A 19,296-nucleotide genomic window follows, 5' to 3' on the forward strand; every position below is an offset into this window, starting at 1 on the left:
GTTTCCTATTACTACATCACACATGAACTTTGTTGTTTTCTTAAAGGGCAAGTCCGCCTCGTATTCATCATCTCCAGCACCAAACCAGTGTCTACCTATGTGAAAACAGCGCGTTTCTATGACCTGTGGTTAAAAAGATAAGAAAAAAGCCTTGTTTCCATTGGCACTTTTAAGTCAACCCAGGTTGGGCTGGCCTTGGTGGGCTAACTCCAATTGCATTTCCACTGCCTCCAGAAATTAGAAATGATGTAATGTTGCTAGGCAGCCAATATGTGACTGCAGCTGGCTTCCCTAATGTTGCTAGTTGAAGAATTTAATTCACCCTCACCATGCTGTAACTTACATTACCCAGTACTCCTGCCAGTGCCAGCCAAACTCAGAGCCATGTATTTCGCTTGCTGACGTTAACTAGCTAGCTAAACGGTTAGTGTCCTCGTTAGCATAACAAGCTAGCTAGCTTAATTCCTACCTTGCTTGCCATGGCATTGGATATTAGCTAGCTAGCTAACCAAGAAAACCAGATGGCAGGTTTGATATGATGTACCTAGCTAGATTTCGATACAACCTAGCCAGCTAAAATTCCTTCTAGCTAACGTTAGCTAGCTATCTAGCTTGTTTCAACTCTGATTTGCTAACTAATGTTTGGTAGCTAGCATTCGAGGGCTGACTGTTCTGATAAAGTTTTATTCTGTAGTGCAAAAATGAATGAAGGATCTAGCTATAAGTGGTAATTTGTGTCATGTCTGACTACTGCAGTACTGCTTGTCCATATGCTAACAAACAGCAAGAAGCCCAGACGAGCTAGCTAAATATTGTGTCAGCATTCAGCAGTGATCAGCTTGGTGGTTGCATAGTAACAGCGTCACCAGCCTGAATTCTAATCGAGCTGGCACCAGTTGTGAAACTGGACTGCGCTGGCCCGGGTTTCTCTCGACCCAGCTCGAATTTCAGAATTATATTCAAGCCATCTCGAATTTGGCCCTAATTTGGCCCTAATTTTAAGTGCTAGTGGAAACGGGGCTTAAATGTCCTACAAAAATGATTCTCTGTGACATCCCAATGTAGGACTTTCAAAACCTGCAATGAGTTTCTAGCCCAAGGGAGAGTATTTTCTTGCTCCCCACGTCGCCGCAAATCTCATAGTGATTGAAAATCATTGTTTTAAAAATGTTTTAACTTTTGATGATGTCATCGGGTAGAACTTATAAACTTTCATATTTTCTTTTTTTACACAACTTAGAGATGCACCATTTTCACATAATGTTGACACTGGTATTGTGCTGGCGATAATGAAAATGAGGTTGAAAAGTGGTGGAGTTGACCTTTAAGCACACAAATAAAAGGCCTAAATCAAAGGTTTTAGATGTCTACTGTGTTATCTTTGATATAAATGACAAAAAAGGCACACATCTAAAAATTGTATTTTAGACAGAGCGATGAATAGATTGTATCCATTTAACAAAGGGGTGGATACTCTCCAACGCCCACATTGATTCAAACCGATTCTGCGCTGTGCTTTGACAGCAGTATTTTCCGACCACACAACCAACCATCTCCAAGTACACTCTAGGCCCCACAAAGTTGCTCGTTGTGGTCACTTAGCATTACAGAGAGTGAAAATGTGTCAATTGAGCTCACCATGTATGCCTGTGAGTATACATGAATCATCTGGTTGATTACTGGCACTACATAAACAGTGGATGTGTCCCAAGTGGCACCCTATTCCCTATATAGGGCACCTAACTGGGCTCTGGTCAAAATTAGTGCACTATAAAAGGAATAGGGTGCCATTCGGGATGCAACCAGTAGGTTGGTTGATGGGAAAGCATTATCGCATCGGCGGTTCAAAATGCCACCACATAATGAAATTAGTTTAATTTCCCTGAATAATAATTGTGAGTTTAAATGTACCTAATTTGCAGACTGCAGGTATGATAGTTGAGTGTGTGTGTGTATGTGTAGGAGGATGGATGGTTGATAACACATTGACTACATTACAGGGGTGTAAACCTTCCCCTTCCCACTCTCACATGTTAACAATATCCCTTGTTTTCCTTTCACAGGAGGAAAGCGGAAGAGTGGAGCGAGAGAGGAAGTGAGAAGAAGCTGGTAGAATAACAATTAGCTTGTCAGTGTCTGCGCACGCTCAAAATAGAATAATTATACTCGACAAAAAGGTCAATGTCTCATGACATGAAGCCAGTCTCAGAACATAAGAATCAAAACGATTAAAAGGTTGCTTCACAAAACACAAAATAGCATCATTCCACTTCAAAGCTAGTCTGCGCTCATATATTCATGTCAACATTTTCCGTCGCTTGGCACGAGCTTTTTCTGTGAAGAGATGGGAACAAACAAGGAGGTGTTTTTAGGTGTGCCGGTGCCTCATTAAGTGTAGAACACCACTTACGTGATATTTTAGTATATCTTAACACCAGTGGAGGCTGCTGAGGGGAGAACGGCTCATAATAATGGCCAGAATGGAGCAAATGGAATGGCATCAAACACCTGGAAACCATGTGTTTGATGTATTTGATACCATTCCACTGATTCCGCTCCAGTCATTACCACGAGCCCGTTCTCCTCAATTAAGGTGCCACCAACCTCCTGTGCTTAACACATAACCCATCGGTGTTAGCCACTGGGTCAGGACTCCAGCATCAGTAATGTCACAGGGAGCTTCTCATAGCTCATCACCGTAGCAGGAAGCTTGAGTGCCCTCTGCAGGAGAGGAATGGCAACAGTGGCAATTGGGCAACATTATCTTTAACAACCTATGGTGGAAAGACGTCAGAAGAGGATGTCATGGTATGCTGTTGAGCTGATTCCCTTTTAAGCCAGTCCGTACAATACGCCTGTCTCGCTTGTCATGATAATTGATGTCTGGCTTGGAAATCCGTTTCTTTCCCCATCTTGATAATCCTCTCAAACTTTCACTATTTTCTTGGTGCATTGACTGGACTTGACAGGATTCAAAGTAACACCATGATTGCCACTTATCACATTCAGGAAAGCAAGAAATTAAACTTCACATCCTCATGTGAACGCTCTGTTGGCTGAGCCACTTACAATTCTGTGTCATTACGTCCCTGTTCCACACCGTCTATCGCCCCATTCGCCTTGCGCTAGGTTTTAAAGAGCCAATGGCAACCCTTTCTCTCACTGATTTTCTGTAATGACTCAGGTCTCTGTGGCCATGTGCACCTTATGTGTTAGAGTAAGAATCTGTTCAGACAGCATGGTGTGAGTAAGAGAAAAAACAGGTATAGTAGGCTAAGTCATAGAGATAGCTGTCTAAAGTGGTTTGTTTAATTCAAGGCCTTCGTTAACATGGATTTGTGGATGAGTCATGGTCGTTGGTCATTATGGGCCCAATCTCACATCAGTATATGTATGTATGTCAAATCTTCACAATTACAAATGTCGACAAATGTGACAAACCTATCTGATGCGTTTATGTTTGTAAGTGACATAATATTTGAAGATTGTGTTGCCGTGATAGAACTGACTTGTGTCACAGTCAGAGATTAAGCTCTCCACCATTAGTTTTTCTCTTAAGAATTAAGAATGAACACAGAAACAGATCCTTCCTGCCCTTGGTGTATGTAGAGCCAAACACCTTCTCCCAAGATATCAGCTCCTGGTTGCTATTCACCTAATACATTATTGAAAGCTATTTTTTGCAGCCGCGCTCTGAGAACAAAGGTATTGCAGTTGTCACTTTCGACATCACAGAGAGAGGGGAGGGAATTTTGGGATTCATCCTTGTCCCATTTTTTCTCTCCTCGTCCTGAAGTTGCACCAGTGTTCGACTCCCCTCTTGCATTTTTGTTTCAACATCTGCTTTTGTCTCGGGTGAGCCAGAAGAACACAGGCCTACTGGTTTTACCATAGTGTTCATGTCAGTGTTAGTACACAACAAGCACACGGAAATCATGTCACAGCAGTAAACATGTGTATACCATAGTAAAAACGGTACTGTAGAACAGTATTGTGCAGGATCATATGTGTAGCTTTGAAGGAACCGTTAATATCACCATTGTTCTTTGAGGAATAGAAATCAACCCTAATCGCAACATTACTTTTGAGTGTATATGAAGGTGCTTTCTAGAACCTAAACGGGTTCTTCAACTGTCCCCATAGGAGAACCCTATGAAGAACCCTTTTTGGTTGCAGGTAGAACCCTTTTGGTTCCAGGTAGAACCCTTTTGGGTTCCACATAGAACCATTTCCACAAAGGGTTCTAAATGGAACCCAAAGTAGTTCTACCTGGAACCAAAAATGGTTATCCTATGGGGACAGCCGAAGAACCCTTTTATAACATGGGTGGTCCTCTGTAGCTCAGCTGGTAGAGCACGGCGCTTGTAACGCCAAGGTAGTGTGTTCGATCCCCGGGACCACCCATACACACACAAAAAAAATGTATGCACGCATGACTGTAAGTCGCTTTGGATAAAAGCGTCTGCTAAATGGCATATTATTATAACACTTTTTTTCTAAGAGTGTGTTAAGAGATAGATGGGAGGTGTTGAATGGAGCTGAAGGATGGGACTAATAACAACTAACAACAACTAATAACAACAAGATAACTAATGTAAAGCATACTGTGTCCATATTAAGTATTTAAGTTATAGGTTGAGAGCTTTTGTGAAAGAGCACTGTTAGAAAGATAAGGCATCATGAAAATTATCGGAGAGGTTGAGGGTAGAGGAAGTTCAGGAGTAAAAACAAACTAAATATAATTATTGTAAAATTGACTGTGTCCATAAAATCTATATAGCATGTATAAACTGGAAGTAGAGGCCTAAGCGTTGTTGTTCACTAGTTTACTCCAATTAGGGGAGGGGTGGTGGGGTTGGAAAGTAATAAAGGTAAAAAATAGGTTTTAAAGGATATATATATATATATAAATATATGTATGTGTATGTATTTATATGTATGTATGTGTATATATATATATATATATATATATATATATATATATATATATTTGCGAGAGAAAAAACATATGGGGGATTGGAAGTGATACAGACAATTACATTGATAGAAGTTACAATCTATCTGCAATACTAAAGCTGATCTACCCCTTTAAAAAATAAAAATATTTAAAAATAAGTGTGGCTAGCTTGTGATTCAAACAAACTCCATTTAGATTCTTGTCGTTTATGAGTTGGAGTTCTATTTTCATCATCAATTTGTTCTTCCCTCTTGTAACAGAGAGTATTCTGCAGCTGTAGCAGCTGTAGCCTGCAGTCATTCTCTGTTATCTCCTCTCTGCTTGTAGCGCCAAGCAGCACTGGCGAACATATCAAAATGTTAAGCCCAACTAGCATGGCAGAACTATCACTCTCCCTCCCTCCCTGTCTCACTCCTTCCCTCCATCCCCCCACCTTTCTCGCTCTCTTCCTCTCTAGCCATACCATACTGAATTTAAATCTCTTGCAGCACTACCAAGATGTCACCCTGTCACTCTGTAAGTCTGGATTTTAGCTTAGGTTACAAATCCTCTGAGTCTTGCAGACCAACTCAAGCGAGACCCCTGAGTCACTCTCGCTGCAGTCTGTGTGTGTGTGAGTGCACGTGTGTGAGTGCGTGTGCACGTGTGTGTGAATGCCTATGTGCATGCATGTGTATGGAGGGCCGGCTCTAGCCTTTTGGGGGCCCTAAGCGAGATTTGGTTGTCACGTTTTAAAGTGTATTTCCTGCAATTCTACACACATTTTGCCATGACTTATGCCATGTTAATGATATCTGAGTGAGAGTGACTAACAAAATCCTCTGGACACATGGTTTCCAGGTGTTTGATGCCATTCCATTTGCGCCGTTCCAGCAATTATTATGAGCCGTTCTCCCCTCAGCAGCCTCCTGTGCTCTCAACCGTGAGTTGAGACCCCGACTGAGTTCCCGCTGGGGGTTGGGGGTCCCCCTAGCGACCTGGGGCCCTAAGCAACCCTTCTGCCATTTATGCTTGAAGCCGGCCCTGTGTGTGCCTAAATGGAAGAGGGAGCAAGGGACAAATAGTGAGGGAGGAGAGAACTCAATTAAACCCAGACTGCAGCAAACAACACATACAGAATTTTCCAGGGTCATGCCATGTCATGCATAAAATTAAAACATATTTTTTATCCCTTTCTCTCTCTCCCTCTCTTTCTCTCTCTAGACTCAGTCTGCTGTGAGTAACAATGATTAATTAGATAAACAATTGTGATGCACGTCCACCTGTGGTCTCGCTTGCTATTTTCAGAGGCACTGTGACCAAGACATCAGTAAATTTCAGGCCCTGTCAAAGCTAGAATGGCTTTAACAGGGCCAATAGTCCCCATGGAGACCCTGTTGAAAGAGGAATCCTTTTTTAAGGGCCATTGCTTTCACTTGATAGATTTCACATACATTGGTGGTAATGCCCATTGGATGTCCAGACATCACTACTACAACATTTAAGATCACCATTCCCATCTAGATTTCTTATTCAGTGACATTTTTGAGGATGCCCATTGCAATACTATATAGTGATATGATATGGTAGTAGAAAAAGCTATAGTTAGAAGGTATACAGTACATACATATAAATAGCCAACAGCCAAGAGGTCAACCATTTTGAAGGATGAAATGGAATAACTGATTAAAAGAAATAGTGGGCACAAGTCAATGTTTTCTATCTTTGATTAGAAATACAACATGAAATGGTCAGAGTGAAAGGCTTCTCCGTCTTTTTGCATATCATACAGAGAGGGAGACTGAGGACTAAGCAGGTGGCAGAGTCAAAGGCACAACCAACTGAACTTTCCCACTTCGTTCCCAACCATTGTTTTTAAAAGCATCTGTAGATCATTGAACATCAATGAAGCCACATGATAGAGAAAAATTATATTTGCCAGTCAAACACAAATAGATTCACCATGGATCTTCATATGATACAGAGAGGGTCCCAGGGTGACTAAAACAAAAATAATAGCCATTTAGCAGACACTTTTATCCAAAGCAACTTACAGTCATGCGTGCATACATTTTACATGATTGGACCTGATGTCCCACTGAAGACGTTTTTCACACAGGAGGGTGGTGGCACCTTAATTGGGGAGGACGGACTCGTGGTAATGGCTGGAGCGGAATAGGTGGAATGGTATCAAATACATACATGGTTTCCAAGTGTTTGATGCCATTCCATTTACTCCGTTCCAGCCATTTTTATGAGCCGTCCTCACTAACCCTAACCCTGAAGACGTGTCTCTCTAACCCTAACCCTGAAGAGGTGTCTCTCTAACCCTAACCCTGAAGAGGTGTCGTAGCCGGCCGCGACCGGGAGACCCATGGGGCGGCACACAATTGGCCCAGCGTCGTCCAGGGTAGGGGAGGGAATGGCTGGCAGGGAGGTAGCTCAGTTGGTAGAGCATGGCGTTTGCAACGCCAGGGTTGTGGGTTCGTTTCCCACGGGGGGCCAGTATAAAAAATCAAATCAAAAAAAGAATAATGTATGCACTCACTAACTGTAAGTCGCTCTGGATAAGAGCGTCTGCTAAATGACTAAAATGTAAATGTAAATGTAACCCTAACCCTGAAGAGGTGTCTCTCTAACCCTAACCCTGAAGAGGTGTCTCTCTAACCCTAACCCTGAAGAGGTGTCTCACTAACCCTAACCCTGAAGAGGTGTCTCACTAACCCTAACCCTGAAGAGGTGTCTCACTAACCCTAACCCTGAAGAGGTGTCTCTCTAACCCTAACCCTGAAGAGGTGTCTCTCTAACCCTAACCCTGAAGAGGTGTCTCACTAACCCTAACCCTGAAGAGGTGTCTCACTAACCCTAACCCTGAAGAGGTGTCTCACTATAAGTATATCAGTGGAGGCTGCTGAGGGGAGGACGGCTCATAATAATGTCTGGAACGGAGTAAATGGAATAACATCAAACCATGTACAGTGAGGAAAAAAAGTATTTGATCCCCTGCTGATTTTGTAAGTTTGCCCACTGACAAAGAAATGATGAGTCTATAATTTGAGAGACAGAATAACAAAACAAAAATCCAGAAAAACGCATGTCAAAAATGTTATAAATTGATTTTCATTTTAATTAGGGAAATAAGTATTTGACCCCCTCTCAATCAGAAAGATTTCTGGCTCCCAGGTGTCTTTTATACAGGTAACGAGCTGAGTTTAGGAGCACACTCTTAAAGGGAGTGCTCCTAATCTTAGTTTGTTACCTGTATAAAATACATCTGTCCATTTTTTTTACATTTAAGTCATTTAGCAGACGCTCTTATCCAGAGCGACTTACAGTTAGTGAATACATTTTTTTTTTTTATATATACAGTGGGGAAAAAAAGTATTTAGTCAGCCACCAATTGTGCAAGTTCTCCCACTTAAAAAGATGAGAGAGGCCTGTAATTTTCATCATAGGTACACGTCAACTATGACAGACAAATTGAGAAAAAAAATTCCAGAAAATCACATTGTAGGATTTTTAATGAATTTATTTGCAAATTATGGTGGAAAATAAGTATTTGGTCACCTACAAACAAGCAAGATTTCTGGCTTTCACAGACCTGTAACTTCTTCTTTAAGAGGCTCCTCTGTCCTCCACTTGTTACCTGTATTAATGGCACCTGTTTGAACTTGTTATCAGTATAAAAGACACCTGTTCACAACCTCAAACAGTCACACTCCAAACTCCACTATGGCGAAGACCAAAGAGCTGTCAAAGGACACCAGAAACAAAATTGTAGACCTGCACCAGGCTGGGAAGACTGAATCTGCAATAGGTAAGCAGCTTGGTTTGAAGAAATCAACTGTGGGAGCAATTATTAGGAAATGGAAGACATACAAGACCACTGATAATCTCCCTCGATCTGGGGCTCCACGCAAGATCTCACCCCGTGGGGTCAAAATGATCACAAGAACGGTGAGCAAAAATCCCAGAACCACACGGGGGACCTAGTGAATGACCTGCAGAGAGCTGGGACCAAAGTAACAAAGCCCACCATCAGTAACACACTCGCCGCCAGGGACTCAAATCCTGCAGTGCAAGACGTGTCCCCCCTGCTTAAGCCAGTACATGTCCAGGCCCGTCTGAAGTTTGCTAGAGTGCATTTGGATGATCCAGAAGAGGATTGGGAGAATGTCATATGAAACCAAAATAGAACTTTTTTGGTAAAAACTCAACTCGTCGTGTTTGGAGGACAAAGAATGCTGAGTTGCATCCAAAGAACACCATACCTACTGTGAAGCATGGGGGTGGAAACATCATGCTTTGGGGCTGTTTTTCTGCAAAGGGACCAGGACGACTGATCCGTGTAAAGGAAAGAATGAATGGGGCCATGTATCGTGAGATTTGAAGTGAAAACCTCCTTCCGTCAGCAAGGGCATTGAAGATGAAACGTGGCTGGTTCTTTCAGCATGACAATGATCCCAAACACACCGCCCGGGCAACGAAGGAGTGGCTCGTATGAAGCATTTCAAGGTCCTGGAGTGGCCTAGCCAGTCTCCAGATCTCAACCCCATAGAAAATCTTTGGAGGGAGTTGAAAGTCTGTGTTTCCCAGCGACAGCCCCAAAACATCACTGCTCTAGAGGAGATCTGCATGGAGGAATGGGCCAAAATACCAGCAACAGTGTGTGACAACCTTGTGAAGACTTACAGAAAACGTTTGACCTGTGTCATTGCCAACAAAGGGTATATAACAAACTATTGAGAAACTTTTGTTATTGACCAAATACTTATTTTTCACCATAATTTGCAAATAAATTCATAAAAAATCCTACAATGTGATTTTCTGGATTTTTTTTCCTCATTTTGTCTGTCCTAGTTGACTTGTACCTATGATGAAAATTACAGGCCTCTCTCATCTTTTTAAGTGGGAGAACTTGCACAATTGGTGGCTGACTAAATACTTTTTTTCCCCACTGTATATACTGGCCCCCCATAGGAATCGAACCCACAACCCTGGCGTTGCAAACGCCATGCTCTATCAACTGAGCTACATCCCTGCCGGCCATTCCCTCCCCTACCCTGGACGACGCTGGGCCAATTGTGCGCCGCCCATGAGTCTCCCGGTCGCGGCCGGCTGCGACAGAGCCTGGATTCGAACCAGGATCTCTAGTGGCACAGTTAGCACTGCGATGCAGTGCCTTAGACCACTGCGCCACTCAGGAGTAGTGGGCACAAGTCAATGTCCACAGAAGCAATCAATCAATCAGATTCCAAACTCTCCACCATGGCCAAGACCAAAGAGCTCTCCAAGGATGTCAGGGACAAGATTGTAGACCTACACAAGGCTGGAATGGGCTACAAGACCATCGCCAAGCAGCTTGGTGAGAAGGTGACAACAGTTGGTGCGATTATTCGCAAATGGAGGAAACACAAAATAACTGTCAATCTCCCTCGGCCTGGGGCTCCATGCAAGATCTCACCTCGTGGAGTTGCAATGATCATGAGAACGGTGAGGAATCAGCCCAGAACTACACGGGAGGATCTTGTCAATGATCTCAAGGCAGCTGGGACCATAGTCACCAAGAAAACAATTGGTAACACACTACGCCGTGAAGGACTGAAATCCTGCAGGGCCCGCAAGGTCCCCCTGCTCAAGAAAGCACATATACATGCCCGTCTGAAGATTGCCAATGAACATCTGAATGATTCAGAGGAGAACTGGGTGAAAGTGTTGTGGTCAGATGAGACCAAAATGGAGCTCTTTGGCATCAACTCAACTCGCCGTGTTTGGAGGAGGAGGAATGCTGCCTATGACCCCAAGAAAACCATCCCCACCGTCAAACATGGAGGTGGAAACATTATGCTTTGGGGGTGTTTTTCTGCTAAGGGCACAGGACAACTTCACCGCATCAAATGGACGATGGACGGGGCCATGTACCGTCAAATCTTGGGTGAGAACCTCCTTCCCTCAGCCAGGGCATTGAACATGGGTTGTGGATGGGTATTCCAGCATGACAATGACCCAAAACACATGGCCAAGGCAACAAAGGAGTGGCTCAAGAAGAAGCACATTAAGGTCCTGGAGTGGCCTAGCCAGTCTTCAGACCTTAATCCCATAGAAAATCTGTGGAGGGAGCTGAAGGTTCGAGTTGCCAAACGTCAGCCTCGAAACATTAATGACTTGGAGAAGATCTGCAAAGAGGAGTGGGAGAAAATCCCTCCTGAGATGTATGCAAACCTGGTGGCCAACTACAAGAAACGTCTGACCTCTGTGATTGCCAACAAGGGTTTTGCCACCAAGTACTAAGTCATGTTTTGCAGAGGGGTCAAATACTTATTTCCCTCATTAAAATGCAAATCAATTTATAAAAAATGTTGACATGCGTTTTTCTGGATTTTTGTTTTGTTATTCTGTCTCTCACTGTTCAAATAAACCTACCATTAAAATGATAGACTGATCATTTCTTTGTCAGTGGGCAAACATACAAAATAAGCAGGGGATCAAATACTTTTTTCCCTCACTGTATGTATTTGATAAAATTCCACTCATTCCACTCCAGCCATTACCACGAGTCCGTCCTCCCCAATTAAGGTGTCACCAACCTCCTGTGAAGTATATGTACAGTGTGTCTCATGTGAGAGCATGGAAATCAGAGCAGGTCAAATCCACCAGCTGATGGAAAGTTAAATGAGTTCCCTCTTTAGGCCACAGGTTCAAAGGAAGGAGCATACGGCTGTAGCATGTATAAATACACATACAGGATATGTTCACACTGAGATCAGAGCCACAATAAATGTATTTCTGTCCGTGTTTCAGAATGACTGTGAGACTTCAAACTCAGAGTAACTTGAGGGGTCAGAAGGAACATTAGAGACCATGACTACAGTGAGGGAGAGAGATTGTCATGGAGAGAGGGATACAGAGCAGGAGTGGGTGAGTGAGTGATTGAGTGAGAGTGAGTGAGTGTGTGAGTGAGAAAATAGGTGAGTGAATGAGTGGGTGAGTGAGTGAGTGAATGAGTGAGGGACTGAGTGACTGAGTGAGTGACTGACTGAGAGACTGAGTGAGTGAGTGGCTGAGTGAGGGAGGGAGAGAAACAGAGAATGAGGGAAAGAGAGAGAGAGAGAGAGAGAGAGAGAGAGAGAGAGAGAGAGAGAGAGAGAGAGAGAGAGAGAGAGAGAGACAGAGAGAGAGAGAGAGAGAGAGAGAGAGACAGAGAGAGAGAGAGAGATAGAGAGAGAGAGAGACAGATAGAGAGAGAGAGAGAGCAGAGAGAGAGAGAGAGAGAGAGAGAGAGAGAGAGAGAGAGAGAGAGAGAGGAGAAGACAGAGAGAGAGAGAGAGAGAGAGAGAGAGAGAGAGAGAGAGAGAGAGAGAGAGAGAGAGAGGAGAGAGAGAGAGAGACAGAGAGAGAGAGAGAGAGAGAGAGAGAGAGAAAGAGAGACAGAGAGAGAGAGAGAGAGAAGAGAGACAGAGAGAGAGAGAGAGAGAGAGAGAGAGAGAGAGAGAGAGAGAGAGAGAGAGAGAGAGAGAAAGGGACTAGATGTCCACTGTAATGAATTGTGCACCAGTTACACCCAGAGACCAGCAGTCAGCTGTTTAAAAGAGGAGGTTGATGTGCTCACTGATGTATTCACTCTTATGAACCTGGCCAGACCTTATGAATGCCCCACACACACACACACACACACACACACACTGGCAGTGTCACGTGCACACACACACGCAGAAACACACACACACACTACACATACAGTGGGGGGAAAAAGTATTTAGTCAGCCACCAATTGTGCAAGTTCTCCCACTTAAAAAGATGAGAGAGGCCTGTAATTTTCTTAATAGGTACACGTCAACTATGACAGACAAATTGAGGAAAAAAAATCCAGAAAATCACATTGTAGGATTTTTAATGAATTGATTTGCTAATTATGGTGGAAAATAAGTATTTGGTCACCTACAAACAAGCAAGATTTCTGGCTCTCACAGACCTGTAACTTCTTCTTTAAGAGGCTCCTCTGTCCTCCACTCGTTACCTGTATTAATGGCACCTGTTTGAACTTGTTATCAGTATAAAAGACACCTGTCCACAACCTCAAACAGTCACACTCCAAACTCCACTATGGCCAAGACCAAAGAGCTGTCAAAGGACACCAGAAACACAATTGTAGACCTGCACCAGGCTGGGAAGACTGAATCTGCAATAGGTAAGCAGCTTGGTTTGAAGAAATCAACTGTGGGAGCAATTATTATCTCCCTCAATCTGGGGCTCCACGCAAGATCTCACCCCGTGGGGTCAAAATGATCACCAGAACGGTGAGCAAAAATCCCAGAACCACACAGGGGGACCTAGTGAATGACCTGCAGAGAGCTGGGACCAAAGTAACAAAGCCTACCATCAGTAACACACTACGCCGCCAGGGACTCAAATCCTGCAGTGCCAGACGTGTCCCCCTGCTTAAGCCAGTACATGTCCAGGCCCGTCTGAAGTTTGCTAGAGTGCATTTGGATGATCCAGAAGAGGATTGGGAGAATGTCATATGGTCAGATGAAACCAAAATATAACTTTTTGGTAAAAACTCAACTCGTCGTGTTTGGAGGACAAAGAATGCTGAGTTGCATCCAAAGAACACCATACCTACTGTGAAGCATGGGGGTGGAAACATCATGCTTTGGGGCTGTTTTTCTGCAAAGGGACCAGGACGACTGATCCGTGTAAAGGAAAGAATGAATGGGGCCATGTATCGTGAGATTTTGAGTGAAAACCTCCTTCCATCAGCAAGGGCATTGAAGATGAAACGTTGCTGGTTCTTTCAGCATGACAATGATCCCAAACACACCGCCCGGGCAATGAAGGAGTGGCTTCGTAAGAAGCATTTCAAGGTCCTGGAGTGGCCTATCCAGTCTCCAGATCTCAACCCCATAGAAAATCTTTGGAGGGAGTTGAAAGTCCGTGTTGCCCAGCGACAGCCCCAAAACATCACTGCTCTAGAGGAGATCTGCATGGAGGAATGGGCCAAAATACCAGCAACAGTGTGTGAAAACCTTGTGAAGACTTACAGAAAACGTTTGACCTGTGTCATTGCCAACAAAGGGTATATAACAAAGTATTGAGAAACTTTTGTTATTGACCAAATACTTATTTTCCACCATAATTTGCAAATAAATTCATTAAAAATCCTACAATGTGATTTTTTCCCCACTGTAGGCTCATCCCCTGATGGGCTGAGACTTATGATCTCAGTTGACCGGTTGCTCCACTTCCTTAAGGCATTTGGTCATGTGTACCGGGCACTCATTTTGGCATTTGAGCTGCAGAAAATCACCAAACACAGACAAGGACTTGAACTGAAGATTTTAGGTGGAGTTCATATTAGATGTGTCCCCTCAGCTTTACAGTGCCTTCCCAGATAAAATTTTGTCAATATGTCTGGTTACGGAAAATCAATTTAAAAGGTGCATGTATGACCTGTAGATGACTGATGATCCCTAGGGAGCCAAAGAGTTTAAATCAAGTTAGTATTGTATGCTTGTCCCTCAATAACTCTGAGAGATAGAAAGCCATATTAAGAGTTGTAGGGACATGTAAACAGTGTGGGTTTAGTGCCCCATTTACCTCAATGTGACACTCATCCTCGCCTCTCCTCACACAGACAGGTGTTAGTGCTCTCTCTCTCTATCATCTCTCTCTCTCTCTCTCTCTCTCTCTCTCTCTCTCTCTCTCTCTCTCTCTCTCTCTCTCTCTCTCTCTCTCTATCATCTCTCTCTCTCTCTCTCTCTCTCTCTCTCTCTCTCTCTCTCTCTCTCTCTCTCTCTCTCTCTCTCTCTCTTCTCTTCTCTTCTCTTCTCTTCTCTTCTCTTCTCTTCTCTCTCTCTCTCTCTCGGGACCACAGAGGCTGTTGATGAGGTTAGAAGTCAAAGGTTAGCTTGTGGAAAAGGTCAGGAGGGACTAAGATGGATATAGATCACCAACAACCAGCACGGCCACCAGGGACCAATCAGAAGCCAAAACAGTGGTGTGGTGTAAGCACAGAGGATGTCACCCTCCATATCTTATGACCATTGGGCTAGATCCTTGGGACGTCCCTACACCATTGAAGTTGACATTTAAAATGGTCAAGGTAAGGGTTATGGTTAAGGTTAGGGGTTAAGGTTAGGATCCCGGATAGCACTAACCCATTGGGCTAGACTAGAGAAATGGCGCCTAGTTGACCTGCTGCTGTCACCTAGATATATAATAATGTTATGTTATTATAGTTTATACAATGTATGCTACTCTAGTTACACTACCGTTCAAAGGTTTGGGGTCACTTAGAAATGTCATTTATTTCGAAAGAAAAGCAATTTTTTTGTCCATTCAAATAACATCAAATTGATCAGAAATACAGTGTAGACATTGTTAATGTTGTAAATGGCTATTGTAGCTGGAAACGGCAGATTTTTTATGGAATTTCTACATAGGCGTACAGAGGCCCATTATCAGCAACCATCAGTCCTGTGTTCCAATGGCACGTTGTGTTTGCTAATCCAGGTTTATTATTTTAAAAGGCTAATTGATCATTAGAAAACTATTTTGCAATTATGAAAACTGTTGTGCTGATTAAAGAAGCAATACAACTGGCCTTCTTGAGACTAGTTGAGTATCTGGAGCATCAGCATTTGTAGGATCGATTACAGAATCAGAATAGCCAGAAACAAATAACTTTCTTCTGAAACTCGTCAGTCTATTCTTGTTCTAAGAAATGAAGGCTATTCCATGCGAGAAATTGCCAAGAAACTGAAGATCTCGTACAACGCTGTGTACTACTCCCTTCACAGAACAGCGCAAACTGGCTCTAACCAGAATAGAAAGAGGAGTGGGAGGCCCCGGTGCACAACTGAGCAAGAGGACAAATACATTAGAGTGTCTAGTTTGAGAAACAGACGCCTCAAAGGTCCTCAACTGGCAGCTTCATTAAATAGTACACGTAAAACACCAGTCTCAATGTCAACAGTGAAGAGGCGACTCCAGGATGCTGTCCTTCTAGGCAGAGTTGCAAAGAAAAATCCATATCTCAGACTGGCCAATAAAAATGTAAGATTAAGATGGGCAAAAGAACACAGACACTGGACAGAGGAAGATTGGAAAAAAGTGTCATGGACAGACAAATCGAAGTTTGCTATATTTCCTATTCAAACTCATTTCATGTATGTTTTCATGGAAAGTGACCCCAAACTTTTGAACGGTAGTGTATATAATAATGGAGAGGATTTCTACTAAAATATTTTACTTTGGATTTAAGTGACAAGCCCTCAAAACGACAAATGTCTTGTCTTTTATTTTACAAAATCAGTGGTTTGTGATGACATTCTATTTCTTAATTTCCCCAAATGCCATGGGAGATTGGGAAAGACAAGACGGTGTCTGACAAAGCCAGTATTGTACAATTATCTCACACACAGCAGTAGCAGTCACCAGAGCAAAGGTTTGTTATGGCAATGGTTTGATGAAGCAATGGCTGAACAGAATATCTCTCTCCCTCTCTGTTTTCCAAATAGAGAGAGAAGAACAAGTGTCTGGTGCCTTAAGTTAGGACAGTCCTTAAGAGCTATTGCGTGTGGTTTTCCACGATCAGTCATAAGTGATTATCATCGCCTCTAAGAAGGGCCACTGTGCCAGTTTTCAGGCATGAGAATGCAACATTTAGATACAGTTTAATTACCTGACTACAGCCGGGGACAAAACAGAAATCATACTGCCCAGGTCTTTGTTCAAGAGAAGTGTTTACCCCGTAGACTTTGTAATTAGTCAAAGGGAGGTTTATACAGTAGGTGTATAAAAGAGTACCATGTGCATTAACCAGCAGTAGCAGTACTTGTGTGGCATTGTCAACAGTCTACAGGCAATCTGATTCTCAATACATTCATTTGTTTTTGTTTTTTTAAATCATTGAATTCATAGCTGGTGGATTTTTATAGGCAATATAGTCTATCACTCTAGGCCTGAGGTCAGTATAGTTATTGACTCATGGATACACGTGGCACAATTCTAATGGCTATCAACCATATCAATCAACCGACCCACGCCATATCATTGTGACCTATAGAGAGCCATGCAAAGTGCAACACAACTTCAGTGTTGCTGTCTGGCCCCTGCATAAGGAGCCATGATGAGGCTCATACCCATTCAAACTGATGTTGTCACTTTTTAGGATAAAAATATAAGATATATCTTATTTATTAACATAACAGGGCTCTAACTCCTCTAGCTCCACAATGAGATAGGGTGCAGGCCAGGCAGCAGGCTGTTAGCCAGCCTGCCAGCTTAGTGGAGTCTGCCACTAGCACAGTCAGTGTAGTCAGCTCAGCTATGCCCATTGAGACCGTGTCTGTGCCTTGATCTCAGTTGAGCAAAACTAAACATGGCAGTGTTCGCTTTAGCAATCTCTCTGGAATAAAGACCTCCTCCATTCCTGTCATTATTGGAAGAGATTGTGATATCTCACATGTCAAAAATAGGGCTACTTAATGTTAGTTCCCTCACTTCCAAGGCAGTCATAGTCAATGAACTAATCACTGATCATAATCTTGATGTGATTGGCCTGACTGAAACATGGCTCAAGCCTGGTGAATTTACTGTGTTAAATGAGGCCTCTCCTCCTGGTTACACTAGTGAGCATATCCCCCATGCATCCCCTAAAGGCGGAGGTGTTGCTAACATTTACAACAGCAAATTTCAATTTTAAAAAAATAAAATGCTGCGTTTTCGTCTTTTGAGCTTCTAGTCATGAAATCTATGCAGCCTACTCAATCACTTTTTATAGCTACTGTTTACAGGCCTCCTGGGCCGTATACAGTGTTCCTCACTGAGTTCCCTGAATTCCTATCGGACCTTGTAGTCATGGCAGATAATATTCTAATTTTTGGTGACTTTAATATTCACATGGAAAAGTCCACAGACCCACTCCAAAAGGCTTTTGGAACCATCATCGACTCAGTGGGTTTTGTCCAACATGTCTCCGGACTTACTCATTGCCACAGTCATACCCTGGATCTAGTTTTGTCACGTGGAATTAATATTGTGGATCTAAATGTTTTTCCTCATAATCCTGGACTATCGGACCACCATCTTATTACGTTTGCAATCGCAACAAATAATCTGCTCAGACCCCAACCAACCAACCAAGGAACCAAGGATCCTCAAAAACCGTGCTATAAATTCTCGGACAACCCAAAGATTCTTAGATGCCCTTCCAGACTCCCTCCACCTACCCAAGGATGTCAGAGTACAAAAATCGGTTAACCACGTAACTGAGGATCTAAATGTAACCTTGCGTAATACCGTGGATGCAGTTGCACCCCTAAAAACAAAAAACATTTGTCACAAGAAATTTGCTCCCTAGTATACAGAAAATACGTGGCCTGATGACTCCTGGCTGTCCCCAGTCCACCTGGTCGTGCTGCTGCTCCAGTTTCAACTGTTCTGCCTGCGGCTATGGAACCCTGACCTGTTCACCGGACCTGCTGTTTTTGACTCTCTCTCTCTCTACCACACCTGCTGTCTCGACCTCTGAATGACCCTGCTGGTCATCTATGAACGTTTGAACATCTTGAAGAGCAATTGGGCCTTAATGGCCATGTACTATCTCCACCCTGCACAGCCAGAAGAGGACTGGCCACACCTCAGAGCCTGGTTCCTCTCTAGGCTTCTTCCTAGATTCCTGCCTTTCTAGGGAGTTTTTCCTAGCCACCATGCTTCTACATCTGCATTGCTTGCTGTTTGGGGTTTTAGGCTGGGTTTCTATATAGCACTTTGTGACATCTGCTAATGTAAAAATGGCTTTATAAATACATTTGATTGATATACAGAGATAATTAATCTTCAAAAGTGTAAGATATACACAGAACAAAGTTATTTTTATTTTGTTATGTTTAGCTCACATAATATAATTTAAAAGTATGCATTAAGGTGTCTGTAATAGAATAAACGTGTCGAAAACGAGTATAGACATTAATAAATGCATTTCTATAGGTTCCAACATGGAGGCACGGTGGCGTCAAAACAGCGCCCCCTATCAGTCAACTAGTGTATATATAAAACATTGGTCCCTTTCCTAATAGCTCCCTGTGAGGTTTAATTCTCAGACAATGTGTTCCTCCTCTGATGCACTCCCCTGTCTCTGCCTTCTCCCCCCAGAGCAGCTACACTGTGGTTTGGCTAACTAGCCTAGCCTAGCGATCTGGACTCTGGTTATGTAATGACTGCAGAGCAGATAGACGCATAGAGCCACATCCCCTGGTCGACTGACTGAGGCACTGTTTGCATCCCAACTGGCACCCTATTCCCTATGGTGCACTCCCAATTGTGCAATACATAGGGAATGGGTTGCAATTTCGGAC

This window comes from Coregonus clupeaformis, chromosome 36 (assembly GCF_020615455.1).
Source record: "Coregonus clupeaformis isolate EN_2021a chromosome 36, ASM2061545v1, whole genome shotgun sequence".
NCBI classification, from domain to species: Eukaryota; Metazoa; Chordata; class Actinopteri; order Salmoniformes; family Salmonidae; genus Coregonus; species Coregonus clupeaformis.